The following is a 12,084-nucleotide window of genomic DNA, read 5'->3' on the forward strand; positions in this document are numbered from 1 at the left end:
ATATACAACTTTATGGGGCTTCTTTGGTGGCTCAGTCAGTAAAGAATCACCTGCAATGCATGAGATCACCTGCAGCACTTGTAATTCCTTACCTATCTCAGGTATTAAAGTAGTTAAGATAACTGGTTTTTGCAACCTGATCAAAAAACAGGAAAGAATAGGGTAAAGTAAAAATACTTAACTAGCAAGCTGGTGGTGCAAAGTGTCTTCCCCTTTACTCTGTTTTTTGAAGCAAAGCAAATAATTTCCAGTGGTGTCATCCTCATCATCTGATCACTTAGGGACAAAAAAAACTTCATTTTTTGCCTTGTTATGAAAGGCGTGCATGCATGCTAAGTTGCTTCAGTCATGTCCAACTCTGCATCTCTATGGACTGTAGACTCTCTGGCTTCTCTGTCCATGGGATTCTCCAGGCAAGAATACTGGAGTGGGTTGCCGTGCCCTCCTCCAGGGGATCTTCCCTACCCAGGTATCGAATTCGTGTCTCTCATATCTCCTGCATAGCAGGCTGGTTCTTGACCATTAGCGCCACCTATAAAGCCCTTGTTATGAAAGGCATAACCTCTTAAATGAGTAAAGTTAAAAATGATTAATAGAAACATACATTCACTGTTGAACTGTCTTAAGAGGGTATGTGCTTGTCTGTCTGTCTATATGTATGTTTAATTTTTCTTCTAACCTCCACTATCAAATATTATTCACCATGAGAAAGAAACAATAATGTCTTCATATTGACCTTTGGCACTCTGTCTTGAATCACCAAAGAGTCTGTAAAAAGGCTCTTTTTATTGTCTGGATGGATGACACATGGTCTGAATGGAGGGAGAGCAGGTGTGCACGTGTTATTTTCACGGGCACTTTATCCTTCAGTGGGAAAGTATTTTATCTGTTCTTGTGTCATTGGTGCAAACCCATAAAATTTAAGAGTGGGGGTCCTACACGTTCATGAAAAGTAATTGAAGCCAAGCAATTAAATCTGGAATGATGACCATGGCCTGGATCTCAAAATGATATGCTATAGGCTTTGAGGTCCTCACAAATTTAGTAGTCATTAATATCAAAGATAGGTTTATGTTGACAACTTCCTCCCCTGCAATGACAACAAACTAGTTAAGGCCTCAATGAAAACAACAAAATAACCCTGAAAACAAGGGCATTAAAGCATATGACAGGAAGAACTACTGTGTATTTCTAAGCAATATTCAAAGAAAAGCTCTGCCAGGAAATTTTCAGAAATGAATAACTTGTTTTGCTTAATCTCAGACCACCTACTGAAACAATGCAGGTTTTTTTTATTGCTAATTGTAGAATTAATGTAGTCTTGCTCATTTTTATTCCTCTTTTAATGAGGAATCCAAGATTTTCAGAAACCAGAAGAAATGGCTAATGACACAATAATTTCCAAATATAACTTGATAATTACTGTTCATTCAAATGGATTTATGTTTTATCAGATACACTAAATTATTCAACTTCAAAATTTATATTTCTTGTTTGTGACACAGGAAGGCTAAGCTGAAGTATATAAATCCCTTCCTCTTTGAAGAATTGTTTACTGTGAAGCAAAATGGAACTTGAAGAGAAATGTTAACATTGAGTACATCAGTAGAGCTGGGCAGAAAATTTAAAAAGTCTACCTAGAAAACTAGAGAATAAACCAAATACATTTTGTTGTGATTTCATTTTTATGATATAACTTTTGAGAAAAATCCTTTTGTAGAAAAAGTTGGTATGCCCACCAAGGTCCTAAGGCAACTATCAGGAATTGATTCAGACCTGTTAAAGCAATAAAAACAATTTATTTAAATAATTTTGAGACATGCTGATAATCATATGGAAGGCTAGAGAACTGGGCCCCAAAATCAGACTGCTGGGTCGCTAAAACCCCAGGCAAATCCCTCTATACCACCAGCCAGTGGGGTAACAGAGCTGTACCACTGAGAGTTGGATGTCCAGCTTGTCTAACTTGTATAGCTGATGCCACACATGGATATCATCCTTGTAACTCAGGACATTCTTATCACTTCATCTCTAGAAATTGAAGGCTACTACTAGCATCTGTGGGCTTCCCTAGTAGCTCAGCTTGGCAAAGAATCCGCCGGCAATGCAGGAGACCCCGGTTCAATTCCTGGGCCTGGAAGATCCCCTGGAGAAGGAATAGGCTACGCCCTCCAGTATTCTTGGGCTTCCCTGGTGGCTCAGCAGGTAGAGAATCCGCATGCAATGTGGGAGACCTGGGTTCAGTCGCTGGTTTGGGAGGATGCCCTGAAGAGGGCATGGCAACCCACTTTAGTATTCTTGTCTGGAGAATCCCCATAGACAGAGGAGCCTGGCGGGCTGCAGTCCATGGGGTTGCAAAGAGTAGGACACGACTAAGCACAGCATAGCTCTAACATCTGTGCATCCAAAGGAATTTATTTGCCACTCTCTCTGCACAGGAGTCTGGGAAAGTGCATATGTAGCAATTTTAGATTCTAGAGTAGGAGACAATTAACTTCTCTCTCCTCATTAAAAGCCAGCAAATATCCACCTCAGTCCATACTAGTACAATATTAAGATCATCCTTTTTTCATACTTCAAATTTTAAAAATTATGCCTTTCTAACAAAATGTGACTACTGCTCATACAAATCACTCTCACTCTGTCAACAAATGGAGTACTTCAGTTTGTCATTAGGGGATGCACTCAAATCCACATTCAGAATTTGAGAGTATATCTATTCCCATAAAGATGCTGATCCAATCATATCAACTAACTAATAACTATCCCATAATGTATTTAACAATTAAATGTACATATAAACTTATGTACACACTCACATGGATATATACATACACCTGCGTGTATATGTATGTTTGTAAACATATGTACAGGTGTGTGTATATGTATGTGTGTGTTTATGCATATATATATTTATACACATAAAAGGTGACTACAATTATCATTTCGATAGTTTGTCATGGGTATCAGCTGAATACTTGACTTCCCTTTTCTACTTTATATCTTAGGTTCCTTTATCCTTTATATATATTTCAGTTGGTTAGGGATCTAACCATCTTATAGCAGTCTTTAACTTTTACTACCAGACACGGCAGCAAAAAGAAGTGGCCCCAGAAGTTACCTGTGTTTCATCCATAGTCCTTTTAGCACTCAATGAATAGCAGCAATTTCATCTCTCCCCAATAGTAAGGATAAATTAAATCTGCTTTTGTCTATTCAGTGATGTGAAATGGTGTGAAAATTTCCAAATAATAAAGTGGCAGTTTTATTTTCCAATTCAATAGAGCCATTAGGTTATGTCACTTGGTGGGAAAATTAAACAAAAGACCCAAGAATCTTGGGAATAGAAAGCAAAAACAAACATTTTGTGAGTAGATTGTTTGATATGATATGAGAAGTCCCCACATAAATATTTTAGTTCTGACTGCTGTGTTACTGTTAAAGAAGAAACAGAACCATTGGTTTAGAACATATACCCTTTCCTGCAAGGACAGCATCTCAATCTCGTAGAGCATTATACCCAGATGGTGAGATAAATGAGTCTTTTCAAAGCACTCAAGCATTCTGTAAGGCCAGCTGCTTATGGGAAATGGAGTCTTCATAAGGACAGTGAATTTACGGGCAATAGCTCAGGGTCTGGAATCTTTCATTGTAAAGCAAGGAGAACGTATTTGGTCTGGGACATGATGATGGCATACAAAGCATTAATAAGTCCACTGATCATGGTTCTGCAAGAACTATGGTAGACAGGAAGAGAAATTCATTTAGAATAAATACCTTTTAATGGGAACAAATTGGAATAGGTACTTCCATCCATGAAGAAAGCATTCCATTACTGTCAACCAGCCACCAGGTAACTTGACATAATGGAAATTCATGGCAGGTTACTGCCACTTGCAAAATGAGAAGTCATTGATGGCAGTAGCTGAGTCAACATTAGTGAAACCAAGTTCTTTCTCTTTAACCCATGCCAGTCATTTATCCTTGAGAATATGACTCTTTTCATCAAGTTTCTCTGCTTCTAAAAGGTGTAATAATGGATTTATTTGCATTTAAGGACAACGTATAGTACATAAAATATAATACTTTGCTTTTGAGCAGAAAGTAATAATTTTTGATTGGGTCCAGGGCAAGAGGAGTTCTATATAGTCCAGACTGCAATGAGTGAACTTCTGCTACCATAAACCCACCAGCGATGACTGAGAAGTGAGACTCAACAACTTCAACTGAATTTGTCAACAAGTGTGAGCTTTCTGGTGGGCATTTGCATGGGACATATTCTAAGATGATTCTAAGGGTTTTATCTCCATATGTCTTCTGAAAAATTCATGAGTCACAGGCGTAAGATTTTTTTTTTATGTATCCTCAATTTATACACCATCGTGTCTCCTTCCACCATAAAATAAAAATTAGATACTTCAGTTGATTTTTATTCTGGTGAAATATCACTTCTCCATTATTTGCTATGATCATAATTTAATTGGGCTCTAATATATCCACAGACCATTTCCAGATTGGTGCCAGAATATCACAAAAATATATTTGCAAAATAAGTCAAAATGAATTATTGCTTCTTAGTGATCTCATCTGCAGATGAGATTTAATATCCATGATATTAAAAGATGCTTGCTCATTGGAAGAAAAGCTATGACCAACCTAGGCAGCGTGTTAAAAAGCAGAGACATTACTTTGCCAACAAAAGTCTGTCTAGTCAAAGCTATGATTTTTCCAGTAGTCATGTATGGAAGTGAGAGTTGGACTATAAAGAAAACTGAGCGCTAAAGAATTGATGCATTTGAACTGTGATGTTGAAGAAGATTCTTGAGAGTCCTTTGAACTGCAAGGAGATCCAACCAGTCCATCCTAAAGAAAATCAGTCTTGAATATTCATTGGAAGGACTGATGTTGAAGCTGAAGCTCCAATACTTTGGCCACCTTATGCAAAGAACCAACTCACTGGAAAAGACCCTGATGCTGGGAAAGATTGAAGGTGGGAGGAGAAGGGGACAACAGAGGATGAAGATGGTTGGATGGCATCACTGACTCGATGGACATGAGTTTGAGTAAGCTCTGGGAGTTTGTGATGGACTACAAAGCCTGGCGTGCTGCACTCCATGGGGTCACAAAGAGTCGGACACGACTGAGTGACTGAACTGAACTGAATTGAGTGATCTCATCATAGAGAATGCCCCTTGAGACCATAAAATGTGTTCAACACATACTGGCAAAGCAGATATGAAAAGACAAGAAGTTTAAGCAACTGGTTCATGCATGTATTTGGTTCTACAGAATCAGTTCAAAGCCAATCCCATTTTATTTTACTTCTACTTGTTGATGAAGTACTGTTTGGAATGTTTAACTTTGTGTCTATGTAGATTATAGAGCCTCTAATTGTGATGAGCATCTAAATTATAGAGCATTGAGTACTCTAGATGTGCTCTAGATGTAATCCGAAGTGTTTTGGATTACATGATTTAGTTAATATTCCATGTATGCCAGGTTAAAGTTTTTCCGAAGTAGATACTTGCCAAAGAATGTGAGGCTGTGCTCTGAAATCCCAGGATGCTCCACTGTGAATTATGCTAGAAACACTCTGAGAACCACTGAAATCACTGTGTCAGGAGAGTAGCAGAATTGCATTCATTGTTGTCTGATTGAACTGGAGCACTCTTTCTTTCTATGGACCCAGGCAAAACTGGCCTTTAAGGCTAAAAGTAAAAATATTATATTTTACCTCAATGTAATACAACTTGCCTCCAAAATGCAAAGAAGCTCATGGATTGCCATATCTTTTAACAGCATAGGGCACAAGAGCAACTTCTTAACTTTAAAAGGGATATCTTTACATATTTCATAAAGACTAGGAGTTGGCAAACTACAGCCTATAGGTCAAATTTAGCATGCCAACTATTATTTTTAAGAGCCTGCCAGAAATGCTTGAAGGGATAGCACTGTAAGCCATGGGTACTTATACAATCTTTTGGGTCATGCATTTTTACCTATTCTACCATTCTCTGTCTTTTGATTACAGAGTTTAATTCATTTACATTTAAAGCAACTACTGATAGGAAGAAATTCTATTCACATTTCCTTTTGTGTATGACTGCCTTCCTTTTTGTCAGCACCTCTATGATCAGAAGCACCAATCAGAGCACAAATTCGCAATATTTGGAGGACAGGGTCCTTTTGCCCTAATTGGATCCCATAAGCTGTGTGCAAGTTATTCCAGAAACATATGCACAGCTGATTGCCATGTGACCTGGCGGGGGTGGTTGTGGTGAAGGGTAGCTGCTACTGTGCTAAGAACTAAAATTGACTGAAATTAATCACAATTTACCATCTAAGTCTTTTCCTGGAAGCTGCAAACCTTCAACAAACTACAGTTCTGAAATAGTTATATCTGACAGATTCTGCCAGTGCAATTTTTTTTCCATGTAGAGAGACAGATTTCTGGTGCATCATACTTCATCTTCAGCTAGTATCCGTCTTGAATCAAGGTTTTAGTCGACAGACTAAGTAAATTAGAACTACTTTTACCTGTTTAAAATAGTGCATGGAATCTCTGATAAGTTCCCACATCTATTAATTCACCCTAAGTTTAATGTGTATTCCTCATTTCTCTAGCATCCTTTTAAGCCATTTTCACAAATATGCCCCAGATATTTACTGATGTAAATTAGCAAGCTTTAAAAGTCTCCTTCAGCTTAATTTTAAGAAGTCATGATAAAAAGACATTCTACAATCTCAAGGAGATTATATCTGATGTAATTCCTTGTTATTATTTCAATCCACATAAATAAAATTCATACCTAAATATTGCAAACTGTTAGCCTAAAATTGTGGTTTTTAAATGGGAAAGCTTTTGAGTCCCAAGAGGCATTGAATAAAGCCTGGAGATATTCTTGGTTGTCACAATTGGAGGGTGCTAATAATATCTAGTGGAGAGAAACCAGGGATGCAGCTTAACATTCTAAAATGCAAAGGACAGCTCTTCTACCCCCAACAATATAGAATTACCAAGCCACAAAGTCTACTCTTCTGAGGTTGAGAAACCTTGATTTTAAAATTGTGAATGGCTGTCTTCACTCCCCTTATCAAGAATATTTTACTAATTGCTTTTTAATTATTATATAAAGTGTGTCTGAGGGAGTCTGATTTCTCTGATTCTTAATGACAAAAACACAAATGAAATTTTAGAATTTTATATAATTCTACACTTTATGTAGTCCTTCAGGAACTTCCTCTCTTTAGATTCTATTGGATAGGATGGGTTTTCAAATAATCTATTCCACTATAACAATGTGCTTTGACTTCAAGACAGATACATATATCTTAAACTCATAAGGGCAGATCACTAAATAGCCTAACAATTAGTCTTCTGTTGAAGCAAAATTTCTCTTAAAAAGTTATTAGGTTGGTGCAAACATAATTCCTATCTTGGACTGTGGATTTTAAATCATTATAACTAGGCTCAAACACCTCTTTATTAATCAAAATAGGAACCATTACAGTCAAGACAGTTTTGCCAATGAGAAATAACTTTGTTTGTACCTGTAGTGTAAAAATGCATGCTTTGGGATTCAAAGAACTCTGAATATCCTGCTGGTTGTGGAAGCATTTTGTCTGCAAAAAGTTGTCGAGATGCTTAAAGAAGTGGTAGTTGGTTGGCGAGAGGTCAGGTGAATATGATGGATGAGACAAAACCTCATTGCCCAATTCCTTCAACTTTTGAAGCATTAGTTGTATAACTTGTGGTGGGGTGTTGTCATGGAGAAGAATTGAGCCCTTTTTGTTGGCCAATGTTGTCTGCAGGCACTGCAGTTTATGGTGCATCTCATGGATATCCTGAGCATCCTTCTCGCGTGTAATGGCTTCTCCAGGATTCAGAAAGCTGTAGTGGATCAGACCGACCGCAGACCAGCAAATAGTGACCATGTCCTTTTTTTTTTGGTGCAGATTTGGCTTTGGGAAGTGCTTTGGAGCTTCTACTCAGTTCAACCACTGAGCTGGTCATTGCCAGTTGTATAAAAATCTACTTTTAATCACACTTCACAATCTGATTGAGAAATGGTTCATTGTTGTTGCATAGAATAAGAGAACAGCACTTAAAAATGATGATTTTTTTTGTTTTGTTTTAGGTCAGCTCATGAGGCACCAAAGTATTGAGTTTTTCACCCTTCCAATTTGCTTCAGACCCTAAATGACTGTAGAATGGTTGATGCTGAGTTCTTCAATTTCTCCTGTGGTTGTAAGAGAATCAGCTTTAATGATCCTCTCAATTGGTCATTGTCAATTTCTGATGGCTGACCGCTGAAGAACTCATGCTTTTGAACTGTGGTGTTGGAGAAGACTCTTGAGAGTCCCTTGGACTGCAAGGAGATCCAACCAGTCCATCCTAAAGGAGATCAGTCCTGAGTGTTCATTGGAAGGACTGATGTTGAAGCTGAGACTCCAATACTTTGGATACCTAATGCGAAGAGCTGACTCATTTGAAAAGACCCTGATGCTGAGAAAGATTGAAGATGGGAAGAGAAGGGGACAACAGAGGATGAGATGGTTGGATGGCATCACCGACTGAATGGAGATGAGTTTGAGTAGACTCCGAGAGTTGGTGATGGACAGGGAGGCCTGATGTGCTGTGGTCCGTAGGGTCACGAAGAGTCGGACACGACTGAGTGACTGAACTGAACTGAACTGATAGCTGACCACTGTGTTCCTCATCTTCAAGGCTCTTGTTTCCTTTTCAAAACTTCTTGAACCTCCATTGCACTGTACACTGTTAGCAGTTCCTGGGCCAAAGGTGTTGTTGGTGTTGTGAAGTGTCTCCACTGCTTTACGATCCATTTTGAACTCGAATAAGAAAATTCCTTGAATTTGCTTTTTATATAACATCATTTCCCTAGTCTGAAATAAATACAAAATAAGCTGGACCCTGACCAGCCTCCCCCGACACAGGCCACCAGATGGGCTCCTGAGACCCACCCCCTGGCAAAAGGCTGCCTGAATGTAGCTCATTCTGCTGGGGGTGGAGAGCAGGAGGGTGTACACTAGACTTTAGACTGGCAAATAGAGGCCTGGGGTGGGGAGTCAGTGTGCCTCAGTTTCCTCCCCAACAACTGAATTTTTATAATATCTGAAAACTGAGGGGACTTCCTTGGTGGCTCAGACAGTAAAGAATCTGCCTGCAATACAGGAAATGTGGGTTCAATCCCTGGATCAGGAAGAGCTCCTGGAGAAGGAAATGGCAACCCACTCCAGTACTCTTGCCTGGAGAATCCCTTGGACAGAGGAGCCTGGTGGGTTACAGTCCATGGGGTCACAGAGTCTGACACAACTGAACGACTGACAAACACACAAACAGCAAGTAATGTCATGAGAAAAAAATATATAAAGCAAGAAATGCACATTAAAATGATGTATAACATAACCACATTTATTTAAGAATGCATTCCATTATCAAAAAGCAAAGTTCAACAGTGCAAAACCACAATTACTTTTGCACCAACCTAATAAAAGCATCCACCTAACATTACTTTGAAAGCTTAGGATTTTACATTCTTTATTTTCTAACAATCATATAAAATACTTTATATAGTTTATATAATTGTGTAAAGTATATAAATTTATATAATTTATATGATGTAAGTGTGCTATTTTACCCACTTAAATGAAAAAAATAAATCCTTGCTACTATTATTCCATCTTCTTACAGGTGTTTATTAACACTTTAATTATCTAAAATTCATTATCATCTCTGTCTTCAGATTCTCTGACTTTCTCACTCATAACCTGTTTAATATTTTTGTGGGGATGCACAAATCAGATGTATAAGTTCATCAGACTTTTGGATTTAAGTTACATATTTCAAACCCTATTGTAAACCAGGCTTCAAGTCCTCATATTCTTCACAAAATCTTTTAAATCTTATAATAAAAAAGAAAATATTATTTCAACTTAGAGAATTTCAAAATTAACTTCTAGGCAAATCCTCATTAAGAGATTTATTTCCTCAAACAAATAAAGACAGAGGTTAAAATAAAAATATGATGTTCTCTGAGAAAGTTTAGTGGTGAAAATGTATCAATGGATTAATGCTTGCTCCAGGGGAAGGTGTAATTCACATTCTGAGAGGAGCAGCTGTCCCATGATAAATGTACTAAGGGTTACACTTCTGGTTTTTGATACCAGACATAACACGTGACTGACAGCTAGCAAGAGTTGATCAGATTTATTTTTGTTTTCGTTAATATTTGTTTCTTACTATAACCCTAGGATGAGGCTAGTTATATTAGACTGAAGAGTCTGATCATTATTCTCTTCACATAGCAGTGATATTTTGGGTGGTATTAATTTTGTTGTCAAAGATACAGCTGTTGTGGAAAATATTTTGAATTTTTAGTCCCATCTGGTGTGCTGAAGGAAGAAGTAATGCTCTGAGCATTGGCATCAATCCACTTTCTAAGTGGGTAATACTAGTGCTTTGAAAAAGTGTCTGTCAAAATGGGAGATGAAAGAGTCATTAATCTGAACTGTTTTCATCTTTGTATTGCACTACAAATACTGCAGTATACCAAGTAAAATAAACATAATGCATGTGTGCATGTTAAAAATCCTTCAGAGTAGTTTATCAGTACGTGTAATGTTGGCATTACTAACAGTTTATGTCCAGGAATGTAAATGTCAAAATAAAGTAATAAAATTTGAAATGGCAACCATCAGTAAGGGGAGGAAGATGTGTCCGATTGGACTAAAATTGTTTAGGGAGGCAATAAATTGGTACTCAGAGTTAAATTTGCTTTCCCCTCCATCACTTGCTGTCATCAAATATTTTCTGCAAATGCCCATTGAACTTACCTTTCTTCCAAAAAAATAGGTGTTGACTGAGTTAGTATGAACTAAAACCATGCAGTTATTTATGACATAATTTATTTTGCTTCAAAGAGTTGAGATCTTTTTTACAATGATTGTTTCAATACCCAAAGTTCCCCAGAGATCAAAATAAGCATAAATAAGATAGGTAGCTAATTTGCCTGGGATATAAGTCTACGTAGAGTACTAAAACTTCATTGGGGCATAATACATAAAATAAAATAAAGACAATGTGTATGCCAGAAATCCTTACAAGTGGTAGAAGAAACCCTAGATAAGACAGTTTGAATGTAGGGTAAGGAATATTCTTAAGGAACTTATTTAAATAATAGATTACTATTAAAGTTAATTTTAAAACAAGTGTATTGGATTTTGCTTTTGCTTTGAAATAAGATTTGGGTACCAAGGTTGAATTTTTAGAGAGAACAGTTTAAATGAAGATGGTGAACTTCTGTTCCTTCACCACACAACATTCATGCTCTTCTCCAAATATTGTAAAAACATGCCTAGAATGTATCTTTTTTGAAAAAGCACAAAATGATTCGCTTCCCAGGATTCTTACAGGTTTCATAATAACTCCTGCAAATCCTTATATGACAAGGAGTACATGTGTGGTCTAAAGCACTTTGGCATTTCAGAGAAGTCAGACTTCTTTAGAGTTGGCCAAATGGGCTGAATTAAGGGAAAAGTATACTGGAAAAAATAAGCATTTTAGCTAAACCTTAAGTAAAAAAGAGGGTTTCAATCATTGATTTTAATTAGATGTACAGGCAGAAGGAAAATGTGAATTTTCAAACAAAAGAAAATTCAGAGTGTTTGTAAAGCAGCAGGTGGTCTAAGGTTGTTGAGCTATGAAGATCTTGTAGAGGAATAATGGGACATCAGATTGTAAGATTTGAATGTAAACAGGATGTGGAAGAGCTTAAATGGTGAGTTTGAATATTTATTGGGAAACTTCCAAATTTTTTTTGAGACAGTACACAGCAACATGGCCACAGGCAGAAGGACAGATGCTGGTAGGGGATAATGAGAGGACAGAAGTGGGTAACACATTCTAGGTGGCTACTATAGTAATTTAAGGTTGCAGATGGTTAAGAGTTGATGGCAATGTGAATGGAAATAAACGAAAATGGAAAGACAGAGACAAATATAACCAAATTTTGGAAATAGAGACAGTAAGACTGAGCAATGGAGAATATGTTAGAATCCTAGCTA

General features: G+C 37.3%; 1 long non-coding RNA gene across 1 annotated transcript in view; it reads right to left on the minus strand.

The window, feature by feature from the left end:
• Positions 1–397: 397 nt before the first annotated feature.
• The window catches only part of LOC122427544, a 29,426-nt gene continuing 17,739 nt past the window's right edge, over positions 398–12,084 (minus strand). Inside the window, exon 3 of the long non-coding RNA XR_006265435.1 lies at positions 398–532. This is a non-coding gene — a long non-coding RNA (uncharacterized LOC122427544). The remainder of the gene's footprint in view (positions 533–12,084) is intronic.

Source organism: Cervus canadensis, chromosome 25, assembly GCF_019320065.1.
Source record: "Cervus canadensis isolate Bull #8, Minnesota chromosome 25, ASM1932006v1, whole genome shotgun sequence".
Taxonomy (NCBI): Eukaryota; Metazoa; Chordata; class Mammalia; order Artiodactyla; family Cervidae; genus Cervus; species Cervus canadensis.